This window comes from Lithobates pipiens, unplaced genomic scaffold (genome assembly GCF_037356315.1).
Source record: "Lithobates pipiens isolate NorthernLeopardFrog02 unplaced genomic scaffold, aLitPip1_a1.2 Scaffold_23, whole genome shotgun sequence".
Classification (NCBI taxonomy): Eukaryota; Metazoa; Chordata; class Amphibia; order Anura; family Ranidae; genus Lithobates; species Lithobates pipiens.
Genome location: NW_027507785.1, coordinates 177,995,140 through 178,010,439, shown reverse-complemented (window position 1 = coordinate 178,010,439; position 15,300 = coordinate 177,995,140). Strand labels below are relative to the sequence as shown.

Genomic DNA, 15,300 nt, shown 5'->3' with positions numbered 1-15,300 from the left:
ATTGTTTTTTATTCTCAATAAAAGTGGAGTTACTCTTTAAGCTAGACTGGCACTATTTGGACTGTAGCGCAATATAATGCAGCACATTTACTCCCTGGATTAGCCACCAGAATTTTCTGCGATATCTACCGGCAGTAGCGTTTAGCCAGTTTTCTAGGACACTATAGCAAAGTTTCACCCCTCGTGCTCCATTCCAAGTAATCACCTTCTTATGCCACTTTCTCTAGAAATACCCTCCAGTAGGAAGCTTCAGGCTCCAGGATTAGGCTTCTCGGTAGCATAGCACACCTACCTTGGACAGCAGGCCTGGAAGGACAGAAATATACAGCAACATGTCCTTTCCAAGCAGAATCAAGGAGAAGAGAGCTTTTCAAGGTCCCTTTGGAATATTTTTTTAACACTCCCCCAGGATGTACCACTGGCAATACACCTAATGGTCAACCAGGGAGACCTAAATATTTATAACTCAGGTTATTACATCTTCTTACAGGATTGTCAGGGTCACTTCCTAATAACAGGCAGAGACAAGCAATAACGCTAAGTCTAGAGAAAACCTGAATAAAGCAGATCAATTAGTGCTCATTGGACTACAGCCCAGCAGCGCTAAAATGGAAAATTGTATACTCACCTTTCTGTAATTTTCCTTTCCTGACGCATCTTCATGGCAGCACACACTGGCAGCACACACTGGCAGCACACACTGGGTTGTGACTCCGCCCCCACAACCTGACAGGATTAGATTAACTATAAATTTGAAGGGGAGACACCCTGCTGCATTCTCTGTAAATATCATCACAAAAGAAACAGGGAGGGCAACTGTGTGCTGCCATGAAGATGCGTCAGGAAAGGAAAATTACGGAAAGGTGAGTATACAATTTTCCATTTTCCTGACGCCTTCATGGCAGCACACACTGGGAAATAACTCGCCAGTTGGGTGGGTGCAAGTAAAATAATATTTATTCCTTATAATGCTGAAGAATTGGCTCTAATGACGGATCTGCCGAAGTCAGCCATGGATAAATGAGCAGAATCCACCTTGTAGTGGGAAATAAAGGTATTCCTGGAGGACCACGTTGCTGCCCTGCATATTGTCTCTGGTGAGACCCTGCAATACGCTGCCCAAGAGGTAGCCACTGCCCTAGTTGAATGAGCCCTGATGTCTTCAAGAATCGCCGTATGCTGGGTGGAGTAAGCTTTTTTAATGGTTCTGACTAACCAGGATGCAATAGTGCATGAGGAGGCGGCTTGCCCACGCCTGGTTCCATGGGGAATGATCAAAAGAGAGTTTGTTTTCCTAAAAGAGGTGGTAGCAGTTAAGTAGTTCATGATGGTTGTTTTGACATCTAGTGGATGAGGATTACCCTGATCGTCCGTGAAGGATGGAAGGATGATGGTTGTAATGGAAGGAAGTTTCCCAGGTGAATGTGCGGCGCGAGGGGAAGTGATGTCACCAGCCCGGGCAATGAAGAAGGCAGACTACGAGGGACCCCCTAGCAACCGGTATTTAGAGGTGAGTAAAAAATTTTTTTTTTGCCAATTATTTTTTTTTGATTTTTGTTAAGAATTTTAAGTAGTTTTATTTTTTGGGGGGCAACTCCACTTTAAGCTTAGACCCTTGTTGACCCCCGACTGGAGGAATTCCAGGACCTGAGAGGGTTGCGGAGAAAGGGAATTCTATCCTTTCTGTTGTGCCATGAAGCAGAATCTTCCCCAAACCTTTGAATAGATGGTATTGGTAGTGGCTTTCCTGGCTTGCATCAGGGTTGACTTCATGAGAACAGCCTTGCGCACTTAGTCTAGCCCTCTCAATCTCCAGGCCATCAGGTGCAATTTCTCTGATGCAGGATGTAAAAATTGACCTTGAGACAGAAGATCTGGAGTTATTGGTAGAGGAACTGGAGGTTGAAGGCTGAGCTGTAAGTCGTGAACCCCGGCCTCCCCGGCCACAGTGGAATAATTGTAAATGTCTTCACCGAGGATCTCCTAAGCCTGGATAGGAACCTCACAATTAACGGAGTTGGAGGGAATATATACTCCAACTTGAAGTTCCATGGGTGAACTAGACAGTCCACTCCCTCCACCGATGGGAATGAACCTCTTGACAGGAATCTGTGGCACTTGGTACTCATCGGAGTGGCTGCTAAATCTACTTCTGGCGTTCCCCAGATTTCCGTAAGGAGGGAGAAAGTCCGAGGGTTCAACCACCACTCGTTGTTGGATAGCGTTTCTCGACTCAGACAGTCGGGTAGTATGTTCTGTGCCGCTGGGACATACACTGCTTTTAAACTTGTTAGATGTATCTGAGCCCATTACAAGATGGGCCGAACTTCTTCCATCAAGGTGGCACTCCTGGTACCCCCTTGCTTCTGAACATAAGACACTGCTACTTGGTTGTCCATTCGAATGAGCACATTCTTGTCCGTCAGAAATGGTGCAAATGCCCTTAAGGCATAAATGGCTTCCCTGAGCTCTAAAATGTTCGAGACCAAACCTTGAGCCTGAATATGCCACTGGCCCTGGGCTGCCTGGTCTTGATAGTGGGCCCCCCAACCGCTCTGGCAGGCATCCGAAGTGACTACTTCCGGTCGGTTTGTATTTCCTGAGATTGCTCGGGCGCGTCCACCACCATATCGATTGCTTCACCGATCTGGAGATGAAGATGGGCTGACGCATTGAGACTCCATCCCACTGCCTGAGGAATGAGTTCTGTAAGGTTCTCATGTGTCACTGTGCCCATCGCACCATGGGTATGGTTGCGGACATGGACCCTAGTACACTCAGACAGGCTCTGGCTGGTAAGTGATTCCTTGATAGCAGCTTCTGCATTTTCTGTATCAGAGGCCGGATCTTCTCTTGTGGGAGCTGTATCTTGTTTGTTTTGGTGTTTAGACCTGCCCCTAAAAATATCATATTTTGTGTGGGTCGCAGACAGCTCTTTTCCCAATTGATTATCCACCCACTTCTGGAGGGTTGTAAGGAGGATCTCACGGTGATGAATCAACGTCTCTTGATCCTTTGCTAAAAGTAGGATGTCGTCCAGATAATGGTGGACGCGTAATCCCTTTTCTCTGAGGAAAGCCACCAACGGTAACAATACTTTTGTAAATGTCCTGGGTGCCGAAGAGATGCCGAATGGGAGGCACTGGAATTGGAAATGATGTTGGTTTATGGCTAACCGGAGAAACTTTTGAAAGGCCGGATGAATTGGTATATGCAGATAAGCGTCCGATAAATCTATTGAAAGCATCCAATCGCCCAGATTTATTGCTAGAAGTATGGATTGAAGGTTTTCTATTTTGAAAGCCTCCACTTTGATATCCTTGTTGAGCATCTTGAGGTCTAATACAGGACGCAAATCCCCTGTCTTTTAGCAGAAACAAGGAAGAGTAGAACCCTCTTTCCTTTTGGCATGATGGGACCTCCAGGATCGCTCCCTTTTGTTTCAATTCTGCTATGTACTTTACTAGCAGAATCCTTTGGGGTACTGAGGATGGTACTCTGGTTGCCTGGAAATGATTTGGTGGGAGTCTGTTTTTGAATTTCCACCTGTGTCCGAATCGGATTGTGGACAATGTCCATAAATCCTTTATATGGTCTGACCAGATCTTGGTGAAGTTCCTTCTTTTCCCCTGCCGGGGTGGCCTTAGATTTCTGTATCCTTAGAAAAGAAGGTTTTGTGTTTTTCCAGTCCCTTCTAAATTCCCTACCAGGAGAGTAGGACCTGGACTCTCTATATTTGTCCGGAAGATTACGTCTGTAAACAGGTCCCTTCTGCGTCTTGGGTCTCCTGTCGGAGGGGATCAGGCCTGACTTCCCTCCTGTTACCTTGGATATGGCAGACTCTAACTTGGCACCGAACAGATTTGCGCCATCATATGGAATTCTGCACCAATTTATTTTTGATGCTGTATCGGCCATCCACGGTTTGAGCCATAGCGCTCTTCTCGCTGTTACGGAGGCCAGCATAGCCTTGGCTGAAGATCTTATAATATCTACTGATGCCTCTGCTAGCTTGACTTCTTGCAGAGAGGAAATAATCTTTCCCATTTCAATGCCATCCTGTAGGTCTTTTTCTATTTTAGATGCCCATCCTGAGATGGCTGTGGCCACTGCTGCTGTGGTAATTGCTGGTCTACAGGCTCCCCCAGCCATGGAATATGCCTTCTTCAATTCTAGGTCCATCTTTCGGTCAAGCACATCCCGAAAGGAAATAGCATCCTCGATTGGTAGTGTGACGTGGCGGGTGAGGCACATTAATGAGGAATCGATGATGGGAACATTAATTAAAGGCTTCACTTTTGACTCTTTTAAAGGGTACATCTTGGCTAATCTGTTTGTAAGACTAGATCTTTTGTCAGACCTCTCCCACTCGTCTTTAAAGAGATCCTCCAGCTCCACTATAAATGGGAAGGATAACGGATCTCTTTTTAGGTTTGGAAAATATTTCCGTATTTTCTGAGGTTCCGCCGCATTATCTTGCCAGCCGAATGCTTCTTTAACGCCCTTTGCAAAGGGTTCCACCAGGGAAAAATCAAAGCCCACTGACATCTCCTGACCCTCATCTTCAGAGGAAGATTGTGATGCCTGAGTGAGATGGGGGTCTGCTGAAGATGTACTGGGAGCAGCTCTCTCTAATGCTGGTGTTGTTGTTTCCAGTATGGACTCCCGCACTGATTCTCTTATGAGGTCTGTAGCAATTCTTGCGTCTGCGACAGGCAAGTTATCTGGCAGTGCCGGAGCGCCGCATACCCAGCAAGCGTTTGCTGCAGGTTGGGTGTGGCGGCTTTGACATTGTGAGGAAGGAGATCTCCTGCGACTTGATCGACTGTGGCGTGAGTAGCTATGTTGTGAGTGGCTGTGTCTTCAGTGCCATGAAGGAGATCTTGAGCGGCTCCTGCGGGACATCCTGCTAGACGTATGGCTAGACCTTCTCCCATGGCTGGAACTTGCGCCTCTTGATCTAGATGGGCTGCCAAAAAAATGCAGCATTTAACGTCTGGCACTCTTTTTTTCTCCCCTTCAATACTAACCTTGCCCGGTAAAGCCTCTTACCTAACTTGCTGATGGTGGTCTGCGTGGGCAGTGGACTCCATAGAAAAAAAGGGGTGAAGGACAGTCTGAGATATAGAGAGAAATAATGTGTACATATATACATATATATACACACACACATATATACATACACAATTCACTTATAAATATAAATATATATATTATTTATTAACAAAGTTTATCTGCAAGAAACAATATAATAACAATAATAATAATATATATAGGAGTCCCACAGGGACTTACCTGGAGACTGCAGAGTGATCTACATGCAGAGGTAGCAACCTTCCTTAAGTTTTGCAGATTGCACAGCAGAATCACAGAGAAATACAGCTCTGTATTTGAAAATAGCGCCATTGTGGCGGCTAATTGACGCTCTGCGCATGCACAGAAGCGTCCCGAGTGTTCCGGCGCCATTTTGGATAAGGGAACACACATTGAAAACATAGGGGGAAGAAAAAAAATAAAAATAAATAAAAAACACTAGCACTGCACGTGCTCAGAGTGGCCGAACGGCGCCATCTAGGCTGAAATTACAGCATAGAGAAAACACCACTGAAGGAGAAACAAACGGCGGCCATGACAGGGGACTACAAGAGACAGCAATCCCAAAGGTAGAGAAAAAAAGGAAATATAAACCACCACTTACTATAGGAATAAAAGATGGATATTATTTAAATAAGAGGAATTAATAGGCAAAGGAAGAAGGGGAGTCCACTGCAAAGATAAAAAAGCTTCTTTAAAGCTTTGGTAATGCCAGAAATCCAGTAGCCCCTTGAGACCACCAGAGCGGGGGTTCCCTCCATAGAAGCTCCTTTAGAGACTGTACAGGAGGGACTTCCAAACAGGAGAGGCTTGAACCTGCTGGGGCGAATGCGGTAGAGGCTTATTCATCTGTAACAGGAAAACTCCGTCCGTCCAACCTGTCAGGTGAGGATAAAAAAGAGAATGCAGCAGGGTGTCTCCCCTTCAAATTTATAGTTAATCTAATCCTGTCAGGTTGTGGGGGCGGAGTCACAACCCAGTGTGTGCTGCCATGAAGGCGTCAGGAAATTTAGATTAGGGACACTACTTAAGAAAAAGGTCCCTACATAAATTTCACTGAAGACACACCTAACTATATACTTTCCCAAAGAAGAATATGTAGTACATGTAAAACATTTACAAAATGTTATCAAACGAGTTTTAATACCCAATATGTTAAAATTGTTAAGAGTTCAAAACATTCTTAATACATCTTTAAAAAAGGTCAGAACTGTGCTAAGTCAGTAAATAAATATTTCTATAAAATGGTGCACTCTTTCAAACCAATGAAAAATAAATATAATAAAAAGAATGCTCCTAAAATAAAAAAAATAATAGTAAAAATTATAATAATAATTGTTATTTCTCAGTGCTGCTATGAGTGCTCCCTAGGTCATTTACTGAAGGAACTTTCAACTTGAGACCACAACCATGCTACAAGTGCAATTGAGGACCACTGTCAGTTTTTATTATTGTAAAAATTATTATGTGGCTTTTTAGCCACTTGAGTCTTTTCTACAATAAGTAGCAAGGTCATCCCTAGTTTTTTTATTTTAAAAAAAACGTATTGGCTGATGCATCTGTGAGCTTGTTTTGACTCCTTGAGGTTAATTTACTAAAAAGCAAATGGGCTGTTCACTTTGCACGGGAATTTTCCCCATATCTTAGCGAATGAAGTGAAGCTCTGTTGACTTTCATCATCTAATCATGTGCAAGCAAGGATACATGATTTCCTTTAATTGTCCTTATTATTCTTTGTACCACACTCACTAAGATGAGCAAAATTCTCTTGCACAGGGAATGGGCTATATGTCTTTATTTCTATTTGCCATTGTTGGGGGGGGGGGGGGGGGGTGATGGTAAAGTGTTATTATTAACAAATGTTCCATCAGGCAGAAAAGGGAATCCCCATGTTTGGGGGGGGGGGGGGGTGATGGTAAAGTGATATTATTAACAAATGTTCCATCAGGCAGAAAAGGGAATCTCTTCAACTGTGGCACATTAATATATTGTTACCTTTGTAAATATGAGTGCAGCTCCCCTACAGGCTGTTGTGAGGTAGTGAAAGAGGTTTTAAACCCATAAGCAGATATTATATTGCAGCTTACCAATTGTTAGATATAATGGCTGCATTTATTTTTTTAGGCCTACTTTCTTCTATTTTCATCTGGTGATCCAGCCAGCAAGTCCTTTTTTTAGTCAAGGTCCTCAGCAGAATTTATCAGTTACAGAGATGAGACAAACCATTAAAACACTAGCAGGGGTGCTTAGAATGGCCAGCTTTTATGTATGTAAAACCTTTATCATCTCAAAAAAGAAAAAAAATGTTTTCTGTATCTGCTTATAAAGTATTAGCTGCAATTAGGCTTCAATTTGTTAGTGTATCTACGGTAATTGTTCCTTTACATCTTACACTCCCCCCCAGACTGACAATGCTGCTGTCCAAAAAAGGTGCCCCCCGTGCTCATTCATCCAGAGTAAGGGCATTCTAATACAAGAAGTGTGTTACTGGGCAGATCACCAAGTGAAAAAAGCCTAAGAAAACCAATACAGCCACCACATCTAATGATTGGTAAGATGCAATAGGTTAGATTTTTGGTTTTGGGTTTAATACCGCTTTAACGTGAAAGAAGTATTGTAAGGCCCTTTATTCATATGATGCTGTCTGCTGCACTAAATGCATGACTCAGTAATTCCATAGGTGAGGCTGATTGTTTTTGACTTTACAACTAGTAAGCTACTGTCAATCTTCTGCCCATTGCATTCCACAGCAGTAGAAACGTTGGGCACATTATCAAACAAAAAAAGTGCAATTTTCTTTAACCTGCAAAGCATCTGTAAGCTACTGGCCGAAATGTACTTTGTACGGAGTAACAAATCCTGCAGTGCATTCAAGAATTGTATCACACAATACTTAGATATAAATAGGCCAGTCTCAAAAGACCTAGTAGTAGTTTGATTCTTCCTGTCAGCGTGTATCGGCTTGCTCGTACGAAGTATGAGCAAGCAGATACACTGACAGGTCTGCAGGACACCTTCATGACACCAGCAATCTGCTGATCACTGGTGCGATGCTTTAAAGCAGGGATATGCAATTAGCAGATCTCCAGCTGTTGCAAAACTACAAGTCCCATCATGCCTCTGCCGCTGGCTGTCATGTTGTGGCTGTCAGAGTCTTGCTATCTATGCCTCATGGGACTTGTAGTTCAGAAACAGCTGGAGGTCCGCTAATTGCATATGTCCGCTTTAAAAAGGCTCCTGCAACAAAAAAAATAAAATAAAATGCACATTTTTTACCTGCAAAAAAACATGCATTTATCATTTTGCCAAAAGGTGAACTTATCCTTAAATGTAGACTTATTTAATAGGGCGCTGCAAAAAAAAAAAAAAAACTTAGCATATTTTACCTTGCAAATAACAAAAAAATATATTGCACTCATTGTGTTTTTTAACATCACAAGCAACAAGTTAGTAACTAGAGATGATATGATCATATTCATTATCATTGATAGGTTTACAGGTGCAAGGAGAATAAAAGACCAAGTCCTCCATAGTAACAAGTCCGCTATTACTAGCAATTGACTATATCCTTGCATTACTATAAAACATATTTCTAAACACACTAGTTTGCTCTGGAGTGTCTTCAAACTTGTAAAAAACTTAAAGCTTTGCTTAAGTTCACTATTCTTTGTTTTGTATTATAGAAAAAAAAAGAGGCAAAGTCTCACATTGATATTTACAAGCATATAAACGTCATAGATGTACGAGTTGCGAGATTCATAAAACTTTGTGCGAACTTATCTAAAATTGTTTATTTTTTACCAAATAAAAAAAATGACCTACCAGAGAAAAGGTTACTAAAACCAAGCATTGTATGTAGATGATTCAATGTTCCCTTTCCTGGTGAGCCAATTATCCCTATTGATTAAAGTGCTAGTTCATTGTGCCAACTACTACCACCAATGTAGAAAGAGTGTTAAAAATACACAAACTGCAACATGATGCGCACACAAATCACTCAAGGTCTAGAAAAGCTGCTACCCTAGTATAAAATAATCATTTACAAAAGTTAAAAGGTAGATTTTACCCATCCCCTGAATTGACTTGGGGTTCCAATTATCCCTGAACTCACTAATACCATAGGAGAGGTGAAAGTCTTTTCACATGGCAATTTACTCATGAAGGCTTTCTAAGCACAGTCATGATAGCAGTAAAATTGGAAGCTTCCACAGGGTGACATCACAATGCCAAGCTTGATAATGTAATGATGAGGTTATAGCAACTTGGGGGCTAAATCTGGTAAAGAAACCCCAGCAGACATAGCAGTTAAAAATGTACTTTGCAGCTTAAACATGATTGCTACAGCTCATGGTTGCTGTTGAACCTGAACCTGTGCACATTGTCAGTCAGGTGTCTAGAAACTCAAGTGGAGAGGTAGGAGCTACCCGAAGTATATCTTAAAGATTCAATTCCATATTAGCTCATAAAAGACAAAATGTTTGCAGTCACAGGCTTACATAAGTTATAGAAAATATCTTGAAACATGCAATTTGTATGCAGTGAAGCTAGTGGGTGAAGTTCGTTTGGTAGGAGAGACTTTGTATGTGAAGCCTAAGAAAGGAATCCAATGGCAGGATGATGCCACTCCATTGCACATGACCAGGAGTGGAACCATCAATGGCAGTCTAATAGCCAGACAGGAATGAGGATGACACCACAAACGCAAGAGAAGACAAAACCAATAGCTCTGAAGCTGGGAGGGAGAGCACAGATACTGGAACACTGCATAAGCATAATGCCCCATACACACGGTTGGACATTCCGACCACAAAATACGTCTGATTTTTTCAGACGTATTTTGGCCGAAACTAGTTTGCATACACACGGTCGCACAAAGTTGTCAGAAAATTTGATCGTTCGGAACAAGGTGACTTTCGTAACATATGATGGGACTACGTAGAGGCCAGTAGCCAATAGCTTTCATCTCCAAATTTTTTCTGAGCACTTTGTGCGTCGGAATTCTCTACACACGATCAGAAAAAGTCTGATTGGATTTTGTTGTCGGAAAATTTTAGATCCAGCTCTCAAACATTTTCCGTCGCAAATTCCGACAGAAAAAGTCCCATAGAGCCCACACATGATCGGATTTTCCGACAACATAATCCGATCAGACTTTTTCTGTAGGAATTTCTGACCGTGTGTATGGGGCATAATGCGCAAATATCCTAGGACTCCCTGTTCAAAGTATTCACCCTTTTATAGCAGCTGCGTGCATTACAGCTAAAAAAGCTGAACTATATAAACAATGAAAAAAAAAAAAAAAAGACAAAAATTGCACTCCTTCCAAAATGTGCCAAAAATATATATAGCGCTGGATAAATCTAAAAAACATTTTTACGAATGTATGGGACAACCAAAACATGCTATGTGATATCCTTATAAAATAATACAAAAATAATTAATGAATGTTCAAAAAAGTTCTTCGATAATGTTCTTGCTGAAATAAATAAGGTGCTTGTTGTGCAATATGGTACCAATCAGTGCTCCCAGATGGCAACACTCCGCACTTACCAGAAAAAAATTGACCCCTTTTTTCAAAGATATTCAGATGCGCATACTGACGAAATGTTGAGTTGGACTACGGGAATATGTCACTTCCTGTTCATGGAATGCAGGTGGAACGCAAACCTGCATTCCCGATTTCCTTATTGATGCTTGTTTTATCTGATATGATACTGTAGAGCAGGGATATGCAATTAGTGGACCTCCACAAGTCCCATCATGCCTCTGCCTCTGGGTGTCATGCTTGTGGCTATCAGAGTCTTGCTATGCCTCATAGGACTTGTAGTTCTGCAACAGCTGGAGGTCCGCTAATTGCATATCCTTGCTGTAGAGTGACTATTTAAAGCAAGAAGAGTATCTTAATGTCCAAGACTGACTGCTTTTAGCCCTGTAATATCACTGGATAAGCGACCTCAGCTCCATTTGGAGACGCACTTACCTGTGAGCGCTGTTTGACTACCTTTGAGAAAAAGGGTCAGATTTTTCTGGTAAGTGCAGAGTGTAGTTTTTAAACAATTAAGTAATGTTGTTTGCTAGTTAGGACATTTCTCTTATTCATTTGAAATGTGAAGATAAATGTTAGGTCCAGAAGTGGAACATACATAAAAATCATATATTATAATATTTGAAAGGCCAGTGAACTATTTTCTGACAATTACAAGGAACTGCACAGACAAGCAGGTTTAACTGATCATTAAACTCTCTATTTTTTCATTCCTCCTGTTTGCCCATGTAAGAAACTATTTTCACTCCTCCACATTCTGTATGAGAGATTACCTCTATGCAAGATTACATTTGTGAATGCTGCCTGTGAATGTAATCACGAGAGGGCAAAGAGAGGTAGCTTTGCCTCTAAATACTAACGTTGTACTGGCCTATCCATTTATCACCCAACTTTAAAGACAGAACAATCTGGATATTCTGATTAGAAGAGCAAAAGTTCAAATATACAGTAGACGAGGGTGGGAGAAAAAAAAATAAAAAAATTCCATAGCTCCATATTGTGTATAGGAAAAACACTATACACTGACTAAATTCAATGTTTTCCATGACTCACTAAATGATCATAATATATTAGAATCAAGTTTCAACTGTACATTCCCAAGTCACATCTAGAGTGAATAACCACAATCATTTGTGTGTGTGTGTTAAGTGTGGTGTGTCATTTTGTTACTCTTGGGTGACTAATGCAAAAGGCAACAAGGTGTTCACTATTGTAATTCTCCAAGTGTGTCAAGTTATCCCGCTGGAATTTTTAAAGTATAGTAAATTTAGCACATTGAAGGAAAAGTCCAGTTTAGATTAAATATTCTAGCAATTTTGCAGTTACTTTTACAATGTAATTATCATTAGCATTTATATTACACCTTTATTTCCTATGGCGTTGATTACAGCAATGTTATAATGCTATGAAAAAATACATTTCCATTTCAGCCTATAGCTAACCTTGATTTTCTAGAACTGCTAAAACAAAAAAAGTTAAAAATGTCATTCTTGAAGCCATGACAACAGTCTTCCCCTGTCAGTAGTTATATTATTGACTATTGGGACAAAACGGCTGCACAGACATAGCTGTTGCTTCCAAAATGACATCCATGCAGATGTACAACCCTGAATGTACCCAGGGTGCCTCACATTCGTGCAGCTGCTTTATCACAATAGACAACAATGGGAATGCTGGCACAGGGATGCATGCAACACCTGTGCAATCGCCTATCAGTAAACATGACCCTGCATGGGGCAAACTGTTCCCACATAGTTGGGAGCATGAAATTGTCCAAAATGTCTTGGTATGCTGACGCCTTAAGCCCTTGTACACATGGTCGGAGATTCCGTCGGAATGTGTCCGATCGGAGCGTTTTGTCGGATATTCCAACTGTGTGTGGTCTGCATCAGACTGTTTCCATCGGAATATCCATCGGACCAACTTTTAAAACTTGCCGGAAATATTTTCCGACAAAATGCTCCGATCGGACATACTCCGATCATGTGTAGAGAATTCCGATCCGACAAAGTGCCACGCATGCTCAGATCAAATTCCTACACCAAAGCTATTGGCTACTAGCGTGAACATAGTCCCGTCGTAACGACGGATTTTCCAACAACTTTGTCCGACCGTGTGTATACAACAGTTTCGGACAAAATCCGACGGATTTGGTTGTCGGAATCTCCGACCGTGTGTACAAGGGCTAAGAGTTCCCTTTACTAGAACCAAGGAGTCAAGCCCAAACCCTGTAACAAAAAAACAAAAAAGCAACAACCCCACACCATAATCCCCCCTCCACCAAATGATTTGGACCAGTGCACAAAGCAAGGTCTATAAAAGACATGAAGGAGCGAGTTTCGGGTGGAGGAACTTGACTGGCCTGCACCTGACCTCAACCCGACAGAACAACTTTGGGATGAATTTGAGTGAAAAATAGGAGCCAGGCCTTCTCCTCCACATCAGTGCCTGACCTTACAAATGCGCTTCTGGAAGAATGGTCAAACATTCCCATAGACACACTCCTAAACCCTGTGGACAGCCTTCCCAGAAGAGTTGAAGCAGAGATAGCTGCAAAGGGTGGGCCAACCCAATATTCAACACTATGGCACTTGTTGACCTAAAAAAAATATGTTTGCCTATGCTTCACATAAGACTAGGTCTGAGGACAATTTTTTATAAAAAAGAGATTAACAAGGAAGGTGAGGGTTTTTTTATTATTTGAGACAGTGGTTTCCAAGAGTAACTGATGCCAAAATTAAGGAAGTGTTGTTGGTCCACAGATCATGTGTCATCAATAAAAAAATCTGTTTAGTTGGCAACTACAGAGCACCAAACCACCTACTATTGCATTTCCACTCCTTTCCTGAAAAGCTAGGTGCAGTCAGTGACAAACATGGTACAAGGTTTCACCAGGACATTGCCATAATGGAAAAAACGGTATCAGGGAAACTAGATCCATCAATGCCAGCTGACTATTGTTGGACGCTGCAGTGAGATGCATCGGACACCGAGTACAAAGGAAAATCAGCAGAAAAACACTTTTATCCCCGATGAAATCATGCAGTATGCCAGAAACATTATGCAATTAAATACATTATAGTCATTAAAAGTTATTTATATTTCTCAAGATTCCTACACGATACAGTCAGTCGTGAAATTATAATCATTTTCAGCTTGAAGGAGGTCCATCATAAAGGTTTTCAGGAACAAAACTTTTCCAGCTTTTTTATTTTACCTGGGCTACCATTATAGCTGAACCAATGTTTGAGTAAGGCGACTTTCACACAGGGGTAGTGCCGGCGTTCGTAGTAAAGCGGTGCTCATTTTTGGCGCCTCGCTGCTGTTATAGCAGCGCTCTGGCGCCACATTTTGGACGGTAGCGGGGTGCTTTTAACCCCCAAAAAGGAGTTAAAAGTGCCAGTGATGAGGTGCTTTGGAAGCAGTGCCCATTCATTCCAATGGGCAGGGACGGAGTATACAAAACTCCCACACCACTCCAAAGATGCTTTCAGGACTTTATTTCCACCGTCCTGCAAGCGCACTGCCCCCCTGAGCGAAAGCACTCAGGCTTTTACACTGGGGTGGCTTGAGAGGCAAATTTCAGGCACTTTAGAGGCGCTATATTTAGTGCTAAAACACCCAAAAACTGTCTCAGTGTGAAAGGGGTCTTACTGCCTGACACTTTCTTAACCAGGTGCTTTCTTGATAACCCAACATGTGTAATATAAATCTAATGGAATATACTAAAAGTTCATAGAAATTTTATTAATATACATTAAAAAGCATGGCAACAGCAAATGCAATATATAAAATTGTGAGGAACAATATACGCAGTGTTACTCTGCAGGAGGAATCCCAGAAGTAAGGGTTGGCAGGCTGACAGCACTTGTTCCCAACATGTTTTGCAGATTGCTTCGTCAGGGGAAATGTGCAACCACTATTGCCAGGCAAACCGCATACCGGAAGACGACAGCAGGATGGAGAAACAAAGTAGACACCTGACCAAATCACACGCCGCCTTGCCTATAGTGGTAATTATTGAAAGTGGAGCAGATAAAATGTATCCACTAAAAAAACTTTTCACGGAGTGTAGTCTATAAAGCCAAAGAAGTATGCAGCTAAGCAGATGAAATTATGAAGAGCTAGGCTGCCCCTCAATAGGTAGTTTACCAGAAATTAGCGGTTCAGCGCTGACATGCAGAGAAATGTGAGCACTTGTAATAAGAAGAAAAGCATGACAGGACCTCTTTAATGTGAGATCTGGGGTCGAAAAGACCTCAGATCTCACATTTACACTTAAATGCAACTTAAAAAAAGTATTTTTTTTTCAATAAACAAAAAAAAACAAAAAAAAAACAAAACACACAAATGTCTCTTTAAGGCCGTTGAGCGGAAGTGCGGTTTGAAGTTGCTTCCATCATCCAAGATCATTCAGTCGAGTGGCCATCATTCCCTCACTCGACACAGTGCCTCTGAGGGGAAAGGATCAGATCATCTCTGCCATTACCAACAGATATGATAAGCGGCTGAGATGATGGAACGTGGCGGTGGGGGGGGGAGGGGGGCGGTCACCTCTCCCCCCACTGATAAAAGTGATCTCGCAATGAATCCGCCACGGAGGAGACCAGTTATCTTAAAGTGGACCGCCTGCCGTCTCAGAAAATACCGGGGCTATGGCA

The 15,300-nt window shown here is 42.0% G+C and overlaps 1 protein-coding gene across 2 annotated transcripts in view; it reads right to left on the bottom strand.

Moving 5' to 3' along the window:
* CUNH1orf21 (chromosome unknown C1orf21 homolog) overlaps positions 1-15,300 on the bottom strand; it is a 166,534-nt gene that overhangs the window by 129,491 nt on the left and 21,743 nt on the right. The window lies entirely within an intron of this gene.